The sequence below is a fragment of the Erinaceus europaeus genome, chromosome 17 (assembly GCF_950295315.1).
Source record: "Erinaceus europaeus chromosome 17, mEriEur2.1, whole genome shotgun sequence".
Lineage (NCBI taxonomy): Eukaryota > Metazoa > Chordata > Mammalia > Eulipotyphla > Erinaceidae > Erinaceus > Erinaceus europaeus.
The window spans coordinates 5,393,636-5,406,121 of NC_080178.1; positions in this window are offsets into that span (position 1 = coordinate 5,393,636).

Sequence of the window (12,486 nt, forward strand, 5' to 3'; positions counted from 1 at the left end):
ATCCTAAAGCAACCAGAAGAGCAGAAATCACTAAAGTTAGGGCAGAAACAAATAACATTGAAAATAAGAAAACCATAGAAAAGATCAATGAAAGTAAATGTTGGTTCTTTGAAAGAGTGAACAAAATTGACAAACCTTTAGCCAGACTCACAAAACAAAAAAGAGAGAAGAACAAAATAAATCAGGTCATAAATGAAAGAGAAGATACCACAAAAGACACTGCAGAAATTCTACAAAACTACAAAAAGTAAATTCTGAGTGGATCAAAGACTTGGATGTTTGACCAGAACCTGGAAGAAATGAATGATTTCCCTAGATAGGAAACAAGAAAAAAGCACAAATAAATAGCCTGATTGCACATCTTAAGGACCTAGAAGAAGAACAAAGGAACCCTAAATCAACCAGAAGGACAGAAATCACTAAAGTTAGGGCAAAAATCTAAGGAATCCAGCAGGAAGCTTTTGGAAATCATCAGGCAATACAGTAAGGTGTCAGGCTACAAAATTAACATTCAGAAGTCAGTGGCATCCCTTTTACTACAGCAAGAAAAACAATAAAATATCTAGGAATAAACCTAACCAGCCTGCAGAGGGAGGACAGAGAGGCTGAGAGCAGAGGAGCCACAGTCCAGGGCAGACAAGACACAACACAGACTCTTCTCACCTGCGTCTCCTCCTGAGGCTGGGCCAACCTGAGCTTGGGGGGCTGCTGCAGCGTCTCTGTGCTCGTGGGGTCCTGGGATGTGTCCCCAGTGTGGGCAGAGGGGACCCATCAGCTCCCTGTGTCAGAGGCTGAGCTGAGCTGAGCTGAGCTGAGGGCAGGCCTGTGCTGGGTCCCAGGGACCCTCCTGCCCTTCCCTTCTCCATCACGTGGGTCTGCTCAGAGACTCTCAGAGTCCCCTGAGTGCTGGACTTCCCTCCTTGATGCTTTCTAGAAGCTTCTTGTAGAGATGGCTCACCCTACCATCTTAACTGTATAAAACTAGAGAAGAGGTAGAGTTAGCAGAATGTGTTTCCTATAATTGACCTAACTTTTCCATTCATCTAAAGAGACAACATCTGGGAATCAATGTGTTTACCTAATTGCTTCTAAAACAACCACCCATTAGCAGACTCACAAAGAGAATCAGGGATAATATCTCACTCCCAGCAGCTCACAGAAGCCATTTCCTGTCACTGTCTCCACTGGAAGGAGCCCATCTCCTGCCCATCTGAGGAACAAGAGGGCAGGTGTCCAGATGGTCATTGAGGAGAGGAGAGGAAGTGGGCTTGACTCTGAGCAGGGAGGGAGGGGCTCCCATGCCCAGTGCCACTGTCCCCCTCCTGACCAGCTGTGACAGAGAGGGAAGTGCTCCTTGTGGTCAGTGCTCAGTGCCCACTGCCCACCTAGGGACTCTGTCCTCAGCTGAGCAGGACACTGACAGGATGAAGGGTGTGAGGCCCAGAGGGTCGTGTCCCCTCTCTGAGCTCAGTGGGTCCACCTGGAGCCACATGCTGTCCTGTGAGAACCTGAGATTTGAGGTACGGGAAGGAGATGGTCACAGCAAATAAACACATAGCGTGTCCTCCAGAGTCCACTGTGGTAGATGCTTTATCTATGTTCCCTTTTATTGCCCTTTTTCATTGTTGTTGTAGTTATTATTGTTGTTGTCATTGATGTCATCATTGTTGGATAGGACAGAGAGAAATGGAGAGAGGAGGGGAAGACAGAGTGGGGGAGAGAAAGATAAGACACCTGCAGATCTGCTTCACGGCCTGTGAATCGACTCCCCTGCAGGTGGGGAGCCAGGGGCTGGAACCAGGATCCTTACGCCAGCCTTTGCACTTCGTGCCACGTGCGTTTAACCCGGGGCACCACTGCCCGACTCCCGGTGGTGGATTCTTATACTAGAGCATAAATGGAACCTTGGTCTCCCCACTTCTTGCTGTCTTCCCCTTGAGAGCTTAGTTTTAAGTAGCAGAAAGGAACTAATCAGGGCCTCAACTTGAAGGGAAAGGCAAACGGCAGAGAAAACTGGTCTACCTGTCTCTCCTGACAAAATGGCCCTAACTCAGCTCTGAGAGGGACAACACGAGACACAGAGAGCCCCTTCTCCCTCCTCCCAGCCCCACCTTTTGCCTTATTAATTCTTTAAAAAAAATTTAAAAAAATTTTTTTATTGGGGAATTAATGCTTTACATTCCACAGTAAATATAATAGTTTGTACCTGTATAACATTTCCCAGTTTTCCATATAATCATTTATTCTTTCTGCAGGTGGGGACACAGGTGTCTACTGTTTCCCTGAGAAACTCCTTTGTGTCTACAGCTCTTCCTTCCTGTAACATTTCAGAGGTACGATTTTAATTAAAATACTCCATTTAGGGGGGCCTGGTGGTAGCGTAGCGGTTACGCACAAAAGGCACAAAGTGTAAGGGGCGGAATAAGGATCTCGGTTAGAGCCCCTGACCCCCACCTACTTGGGGGTTGTTTCACAAGTGATGAAGCAGGTCTGCAGGTGTCTTTCTCCCTCTCTGTCTTCCCCTCTTCTCTCGATTTTTCTCTGTCCTAACAATGACAACAACAACAACAACAACAATAATAACAATGATAAACAACAAGGACAACAAAAGGGAAATAAATAGCCTCCAGGAGCAGTGGATTTGTAGTGCAGGCACCGAGCCCCAGCAATAAACCTGGATGTAAAATAAATGAATAAAATATACCATTTAGGGTCCTGGTTGGTGGTGCACCAGGTTAAATGAACATAGTGCGAAGCACAAGGACCCACATGAGGATCTAGGTTCGAGCCCCTGCGGGGGGGGGGGTCACTTCACAAGTGGTGAAGCAGGTCTGCAGTGTTTATCTTTCTCCTCCCTTCTCTGTCTTCCCCATCTCTCTTAATTTCTCTCTGTCCTATCCAACAACAACAATGGAAAAAAAAAAGGCCTCCAGGAGCAGGGGATTCATAGTGCAGGCACTGAGTTCCAGCCATAACCCCGGAAGAAAAAAATATTAGGCCTAAATTATATAAAACAACAACAGGGAACACACACACACACACACACACACACACACACACACACACCACTCTCCCCACTCCTCAGGCCAATGGCCTGTGTGTTGTCTTCACAGCTGTCTTCTCCCCTAAACGGCAGAACTCTGTGAGTTTGGAGAGTCTGAGATTAATCTAGGGTAAGGAGAGAGCTGAGTGCTCCTGGCCCTGGAGGGTTTGAGCTGTTCCTTCTCTCAAATGAACTCAGGATCAGACTCACAGGAGACTCTCTAGGGAGAGCTGAGTGGATGGACTTGGAAAACAGCTGCTCATCTGAGCAAGGATGCTGGTTCTCAACCAAAGGGAGATCACGTCCTCTGGAAAACTGAACTGAGGACAAAACCCTTTCAATTACCCAAGCCTCCAAAGGGGACAAGTCCCCAGTGATCCCTGGAAATACGGTGGCTTGGGTGTGAGACCACACATTTCAAAGCCATCAAAAGTAAGCACTGTGTTAACATTTTTCTCAGCAACAATAAAATCTCCTCTGAAGTACGTGAATATCCCGCAGAGAATGAGCACAGACCTGGGCGTGTGCAGGGTGGGGCCAGAGAGAGGAGGGAGTGAGGAAGTTGGGACACTGGGAGACTCTCTTCCTGGATGCTGACAGGTCCTGGCTAGTCAGCACAGTACAGGTGAGAATGGGAGACATCAGACACCCAGCACAGCCCAGGTTCCAGGGGGCTGTCTCAGGACAGGAATAGACACCCCCTCCCCCCGGTGACACAAACAGTTCAGTGAGGTCTATTCCTTACCCTGGGTGACAGACAGCCCTTGTTTCTTCTTGAGGGTTATGCCACCTCATCCATCCATCCCTGCAGGAACACAAGTGTCACCTCTGAGTACGTCTCCTTAGCCAGATTCCCCTGACCACAGCTGGCAGGGGTGAAGGGCTTTGATGAGGCTCATGTCCATAGAGATATCTCAGGGGGCTGAGGGGTACAGTTTGAGCCCGGATGTTGCTGACCCAATTACTCTCCATTTTAGTTTGACTTTCTCTCATGGACTTCTTCTTCTTCTTCGTATTTAATTTATTTATTTATTCCCTTTTGTTGCCCTTGTTGCTTGATGTAGTTATTATTGATGTTGTTGTTGTTGGATAGGACAGAGAGAAATGGAGAGAGGAGGGGAGAGAAAGAGAGGGGAAGAGAAAGACAGACACCTGCAGATCTGCTTCACCACCTGTGAAGTGACTCTCCTGCAGGTGGGGAGCCGGGGGCTCGAACCAGGATCCTTAGGCCGGTCCTTGCGCTTTGCACCATGTGCGCTTAACCCGCTGCGCTACCGCCTGACTCCCGACTTGTCCTCTTCTATTTTGGGGCGTGGGAAGATGACGCATACCATTCAGATCTTTAGCAAACACTCTCACCTTGAGCAGAGGAGGTCAGATCCCTGCATAATGGTTATGCAAAGAGACTCTCATGCCTGAGGTTCCAAAGTCTCAGGTTCAATCCTCTTCACCATCATAAACCAGAGCTGGGAAGGTTCAAGCCAGGCCCTGTTGTCCAGCCAGCCCTCACCTTGGTCCCCGTTCTTGCTGGGCCTGCAGAGTCCCGTGTGGAAGGACCCCGCTGTGTCACTTTAGGGAGAATCCCCCAGCACAGATCTCTGACCCCGCAGTACCTGATCAAGCTCTTTATCCACTAATTTCTCCCAGGTGGACATCTGCGCGCCCTCCCTGTCTTCACGAGAACTGATGGTGTCGGTTTAGTGAGAGTCTGTCACACCTGGATGTTTGCTCCTCATGCTGTTCCTCTTGGGTTCTGCTCACCTGTTCTTGTTAGGCTGGAGTTCAGCTCCACCAAGTCTCTCTCGCTACGGGCCTGAATGTGACCGTGACACGTGAACGAGGGTTAGGTCACTGCCCGCACTCCTGTTCCCTTCTGCCCTGTGTATTCCATGGAAACACACACAGCAATGCCTGCGATTCATGTCTGCCTCCTGGCTGTGGTACCCACTCCTGCTTGCTCTCTGTGATGATCTTCAGCCAGGAGGTGCTTGTGGCAGAAAACACACTAGAGTAAAGGGGCACAGACACCTCATCTTCTTTTTAAATTTGTATTAAATAATGAATGACAAGTCCATTGGATAAGAGCGGCACAATTCCACACAATTTGCACTACCAGAGCTTTGTATTCCATTTCTTCCATTGGAAGCTTTCCTATTCTTTATCCCTCTGGGAGCATGGACCCTGGATCATTATAGGGTGCAGCAAGTGGGAGGTCTGGCTTCTGTAATTGCTTCTCCACTGGACCTGGGCGTTGATAGGTCGATCTATACTCCCAGCCTGTCTCTCTCTTTCTCTAGTTGGCAGGGCTCTGTGGTGGGGGGTGGGGTGGGTCCCAGGACTCCTTGAGTCACCTGATTTTCTTTTTCTTTTTAATTTTTATTTATAAAAAGGAATCACTAACAAAACCATAGATAAGAGGGGCACAACTCCACTCAATTCCCATCACCAGAATTGCATATTCCATTCCCTCCCCTGATAACTTCCCTATTCTTTATCCCTCTGGGGGTATGGACCTAGGGTCATTGTGGGATGCAGAAGGTAGAAGGTCTGGCTTCTGTAATTGCTTCCCCGCTGAACATGGGCATTGACAGGTTGATCCATACTCCCAGCCTGTCTCTCTCTTTCTCTAGTGGGGCGGGGTTCTGGGGAAGCAGGGATCCAGGACATATTGGTGGGGTTGTCTGCCCAGGGAAGTCTGGTTGGTATCATCTTAGCATCTGGAACCTGGTGACTGAAAAAAGAGTTAACATATAAAACCAAACAAATTGTTGAATAATCATGAACGTAAAGGCTGGAATAGTTCAAATTAAGAGTTAGGGGTCTCCATTTTGTAGATAATTAGTAGGCCTATTTTAGTTCTATTTCAAAGGGCCCATGACTATACTAGTTTTTTTTTTTTTTTCCTGAGCCTGAAATCTGATATGCAGGTGGATCCACGTTGTTGTCTAGGGAGATGATGTCATGGCTGGAAAAGGATCAGAAAGCTGGATCAGGGAAGAGAGTAGCTCCCAAATATGGGAAAGGGGTATAAATATTGTTGACTGTAAACTCCATTGATTTGATGTGATCTGGGATCCATATTCAGCTTAGGAGCCTATGTGACCTCTGCATCCCTGTAGATCTGAGCTCACATTCTGTGGTCATGAATAGGAACATTCCAAGCTGCCCCAATATCAGGACCCATCTTCTTCAGGTGGAGCATAGAGTATGTTGCCCAGCCTCCCTTCGGAGGATGGAACATTTTCTGCTGTTGTTGATCCAAGTTGAGGGCAAGGTCCTATGGGGGCCCACAAAGGGGTCTACTGTGTTGTTCTGATAGAGATGACCGGTAACAATGGAGAGAGGGATATATTCGAGGTCTAGCCCCATCATGACTGTCTAGGAATCTCAGGACTCCCCAATTAGGGCCCCAGCTGATGGGGTGGCCTGATAGTGACTAAAGAGTCATCATTAAAGTGTGTCAGTCTCTCGCTGTTATTCAGCTTTTGTAGTCCTTACTTTGATAAGGTCAGCCTTGGAGGAGTCACCTGATTTTCTAAGATGTCCTCCACATGAGACAGCTCCTCATCCTGGGAATAAGTGAGAACCTGCTGCTGGTTCCTGTTGTCTCACTGCCTTCCTGACAGGATGTTTTGGAATTTCAACCCCTTCAGCAAGTGCCCTGTGCTCTGTGCAGAAGAGCTGGCTGGCAGCGAGGGGGCTCAGGGCTGGAACCCTCCCCCCCACCTTGAGTGAGTGAACCTTGGGGTGCAGCTAGGCTGGGTGCAGGAGGGACCATGCTCTTGTCCTTATCCTCTCTCATGTACATGAAAGGATTGAAATAGTATTCATTCCCTTGCTAATGCACTGAGACCTCTCACAGGACCCAGTCCAAGTGGACACTGTGCCTGGTGAAGCAACGACTCATGTCCGCCACCAGAGGGCGGTGTTCTTCTCTGCAGAGACACCTGCCAAGCAGGCGCTGGGTGGTGAGTGAGCTCACAGGGCTGGCAGAGTGTCTGTCCGTCTGAACACTAGGAGAGGAGGACAGCTGTGGGGACAGAGATGCAGACAGAGCCCAGCCCTGGATGCAGCCCAGCTGGGAGCCTGCATGAGGGCAGCAGTGAGGACAGGGCCTGGCAGAGCCGGCTGAGGGCTGCAGCTGCTCTGAAGCAGGAGCTGGGTCCTGGGGTCCAGGGGCCTCAGGCGGCTGCTGCCTGTGTCCTGCAGGGCTGCCTTTCCCTGAGAAGCTGCTGGCCACACAGCCACCCCCTTCCTGCTCCTGCCTGCTCTGCTCCTCCCTGGGCCACCTCCTGTCCCGGGAACCTGGGGGCTGGCTCTAAGTGCCCTGGACTCTCGAACCCCCTAGTGGCACCTCCATCAGGTCCCTGCCCTTGGAGTCCAGGTTTCCTTGTGTCCTGAGCCCAGGTGACAGGGAGCTGATAGGGTGCCCTGGGGACCTGCGTGGAGGTTGGATGGAGGGTCAGGGAGGAGGGGGAGGAGCAGGAGGAGGAGGGGGAGGAGGCAGGACGGTTCAGAAGGTGAGTGTCCAGGGAAGCAGCCACCATGGGACTGTCACTCTTCACCTCCCCCATGGTCCCCAGGCCACTGTCTACCCCCTCACCTGTGTCTTCCATGGCCTCATATGTCCCAGGCTGTCCTTGAAGAGGCAGAGAGGGGTGAGTGTCCTGCACACTAGACTTCCCCACCCCCCAGAGGCTGAGAATGCAGAGGTCCAGGGCTGCAGGTGCCAGGCCGGACTTGCTCTTACTTTACAAGCTGACACTTTGCACTGACGCATGGGGACGAAGAGCCTCAGGGACCCAGCTTGCCCACCCCGGCCCCTCTCCAGAGATGCTCTCAGAGAGGACGGTGAAGAGCAGTGTGGGTTCAGCAGGCCGAGGCCTGGTCACCCTTGCAAGTCGCTGGCTGTGTAGGAGGGTGCTGGTCACTGTCTCTCTGCCTTTACTCTTCCTGATGCCGGATCTCCTCCAGAAGTGGGCTCAGTGACCCCTTCTTTCCATCCATCCATCCATCCTCCCTTCCATTCTTTGTTTCTTTGCCTTCTCCTTCATCTTCCTCTTCTCTTTCCAGAGCATTTCTCAGCTCTGGGAATTGCATGGTGGTAGACATTGACCCTAGGGCTAGGGATGTAGGGCCCTCATATGAAAGTCTTTTACATAACCATTAAGGTCTCTCTTCCACCCATGTGAAGAGAAGTGTGGGGCACAGAGCTGCCCTCTCTCGATCTCACATGTATGTTTGCACCATGGAAACTCCAGCTCCAAACAAGACAGAACGAGAGCCAGCAGGAGAGGGGCCCACAGGAGCTGAGCTGAACTGGGTCACCCACAGCTGCCCCAGACCCCACAGGTCAACCCTCCTTCCTGCTCTGAGCACTGAGAGGGCCCTGGGGACAGGGGGATGGATGGTCCAGAGTGGAGACGTGCTGTGACCTGTGAGGTTTCTCACCTGCTCCTGTTTATGTCCTCTTGCCAAGAGAGACTTGAGGTCCACCCACAGGCACAGGGTGGGGGTCCTGGGGCACAGAGGTGGTACACAGTCTATTCATTGGTGACACTGGGGAACTCAAGGTCCACCTCCCCCTTCTTCCCCTGTCAGGGAGCCCCAGGTAGACACCTGCAGCCCTGCCTTAGCTCACCCCTCCTGCCCCCCACCCTTATGCATTAGCCACACTGAGTGCTGTGTTTTGGGGACAGACAGAGGGGACCTGCCTGGGAAGACAGGGCTGTTGTCATGTACAATAGATGACACAACAGAGAGTTCACCTGCAGGAAAGGATGAGCCAGTTTTGTCAGGTAATGAGAGACATTCAGCTTTATTGTACTGAGATATTACTGACCTGCACTGAGCAGTAACGGTGCACAGGGTGCTGATCTGATACACTTTTCAGTTAGCAGAGCTTTACCATGAAGATGAGCAACTTCACCTGATCATGAAATTATGTTCTCCTCCTCTGTGGGAGAACACTGAAGATCTTTTCTTAGCAGGTTTGAACCACAGAACAACACTGATTGTCTAACCGCAGAGTGTGCAAGGGAACTCAGCCAGTGATGCAGTGTGACAGTGAATCTTGAATGTAACACTAAGATATGATACTAAATGTCTTTCAAGTAAACTCATTCACAGACTCACCTCTGTAGTTGAATAGGATATTAGTTCCCTTCACTTTCAGCTTCTCAGCACTTAACTCTGTTAATCTGACAGGTGAAGCAGCCCATCTCACTCACCAGTGCTCCTGACTATCCCTAAGGGCAATTTCCATACATATTTTAGTGAAAAATAAAAAAAGTTTAGATTTATCCATGAATTACAATATATAAACTAATTCAAACTCTATACGCTTAAACAAGGAACCATTGGAAGCTATATACAAGGAAACATTAATTTCACATTTTGTTACATGTAAGGTTTCACACTGTATCTCAAGATATCAGCCATGAATTAAAATTGAGAAACTCTAACACATCGTACTGCTCAGCAGAGCAATCAGATAATAACACACAAGCACTGTCAGGTGACAGGCGGTCATGCTGAGATGCAGCGGCAGCTGTGACCCAGAGATGGTCCCTCACGGGGTGAGGAGCAGGTGAGATGGAGACACAGGCTGCCCAGGAGCAGCTCCTGTCCTGCCCCACTCAGCCCCGCATCAGGTGGGGGCTCCTCAGCCTCGTGGGTGTGAGCAGCATGGGGCAGGGACAGCACATGGAGGCTGACGACAAGGAAACGCACAGGTGTTTTATGAAGTGGCTTCATCAAATCCATTTTGCTACCAAGAGGATCTATGAATAGTTGAATAAGCACACATAGAAGTTATACCATGTAACAAGTGTTTGACAAAAAATCACATGGAGAACACAGTTACTATTTTTTGTCCTTTGGAATTTCTCTTAGAAGTAAAAACAGGGAGTCAGGTGGTAGCGCAGTGGGTTAAGTGCATGTGGAGCAAAGCGCAAGGACCAGTGTAAGGATCCCGGTCAAGCCGCCGGCTTCCCACCTGCAGGGGAGTCACTTCACAGGCAGTGAAGCAGGTCTGCTGCTGTCTATCTTTCTCTCCCATTCTCTGTCTTCCTCTCCTCTCTCCATTTCTCTATCCAACAATGAAAACAACAACAATAATAACTATAATAATAAAACAACAAGGGCAACAAAAGGGAATAAATAAATACTTGTTTTAAAAAAGAAGTAGAGTTTCCTGTTGGGCAGGAGAGGAAGGAGAGATTGGAGGGGAGGGAGGTAGGGTCTGGGGAGCAGGTGTCTGCTGCTGGTGCAGTCTGGTGGGTTCCTGCACGACCCCTGCGCAGCTGCCTGGGGTCCGGGTCTGTGCACGAACCCCCTGCACCCCTTCCCTCCTGGGCCCAGACTCAGACACTTGTGCACCCAGGCTGGAGCCAGACCAGAGGGCCAGCACTCAGCTGTAGACAAAGACATCAAGCTGCAAAAACCACCCACCATTTCTTCTTTTTAAAGTTTTATTCAGAGGGCCAGGTGGTGGTGCACTTGGCTGAGTGCACATGTTGCATTACACAAGGACCCAGGTTCAAGCCCATCTACAGAAGTAAAGGTTTCCCAGTGAAGCAGGGCTGCAGGTATCTGTCTTCCTGTCATCCCCTTTTCTTTCAATTTCTGGATATCTCTGGATATACAATAAATAAAGATAATAACAATTCTGTATTTTTTAAAAAAGTAAAGGGGGTTGGGAGGTAGCACAGTGGGTTAAGTGCACATGGCACAAAGCGCAAGGACCAGCATAAGGATCCTGGTTTGAACCCCCGGCTCCCCACCTGCAGGGAAGTCAGTTCACAGGCGGTGAAGCAGGTCTGAAGCTGTCTGTCTTTCTCTCCCCCTCACTGTCTTCCTCTCCTCTCTCCATTTCTCTCTGTCCTATTCTACAACGAATGACATCAATAATAACAATAATAACCACAACAAGGCTACAATAACAGGGCTAACAAAAAAAGGATAATGACCTCCAGGAGCAGTGGATTCATGGGGCAGGCATTGAGCCCCAGCAATAACCCTGGAGGCAAAAAAAAAAATAGAAGTAAAAACAACACCATAAATAAGCATCTTTTGTTCTTATTGTTTACTGAGAATTGACAAGGTGCAAATAATAAGAATTTAAGGCACGGGAGGTGGCAGAGTGGATGAAGTGTAGGACTCTCAGGCATGAGGTCCTGAGTTCCCTCCCCAGCAACACATGTATCAGAGTGATGCCTAGTCCTTTCTCCCTCCTCCTATCCCTTTCATTAATAAATAAATAAGAATATTAAAAAAGAATTTAAGATGAAGAATCAATAATAGATAGTAATTATAAAGAATAGCCTTGGAAGGAAGATCTGATTTTTGGGTCTAGTATCAATCATAAAAGACATGTGGTCGTAGGGGATGTAGAATGTATCCATGTTATAAAGAGTATCATTGGACAAACCAGCTGTGTGCTTCACTGGAACACAGACACAGAGTCATGCAGATAAGACTCAACCTAAGGGGCTGAACAGTAAAGCAGCAGGTTAAGTGCGCATGGTGCAAAGCACAAGGACCGGTGTAAGGATCCGAGTTCGAGCCCCCAGCACTCCACCTGCAGGGGGGATCATTTTGTAAGCAGTGAAGCAGGTCTGCAGGTGTCTATCTTTCTCTCCCCCTTTCTGTCTCTCCCTCCTGTCTCCATTTCTCTCTGTCCTATCCAACAACAATAGCTATAACAATAAAAACAGTAACAACCACAACAAGGGCAACAAAATGGGAAAAATAGCCTCCAGGAGCAGTGAATTTGTAGTGCTGGCACCGAGCCCCAGTGATAACCCTGGAGGAAAAAAAAAATTCAACCTCACAATATGTCTCCTCTATTGGAGAGCTCACACAAGACCAAACAGGGGTCATTACAGATGTGAGGATATTGTCAAGAAGAAGTAACATCAGTTTCCTTCAGAGGAAGTGTGGTCACAGTGAGTGTGAAACTGAAAAGTTAAAGTGTGGATGCCATCTTCCCCAGCCAGGAAAGCAAAGTTGAGAAGAATCTGTCCCTTAAACCAGCGGCAGGTGCACAGGAAGACACAGAGAGCAAGAGGGAGCTGAAGGGCAGTGAGGGGAGAGGGGCCAGGGGACCATGTCACAGTCCGGCTGCCAGATGGCCAAGGTCTGGGCACCACTCTGCCTGCTGGGGAGGGGCTGCCACAGACACAGCTCCATCTACTGCGCAGACTCACTGAGGGAGAGGATGTGTCTCCCTGCCCATTAGCAGGCAAGGCTGAGGGGGCCCTGACCCCTGACACAGGGACCCTGCTGGGTGTCCCATGCTGGAGCAGCACAGAGTGTCAGGGCAGAGGGAGGGAGCCAGACATGCAGAGAATTTGTCAATCTATTCCCAGCAGTGGCTTGCCAGCTCAACACACTTGTCAGCCACATAAACTCCCACAGAGAATGGGGTTGTGACCACGGAC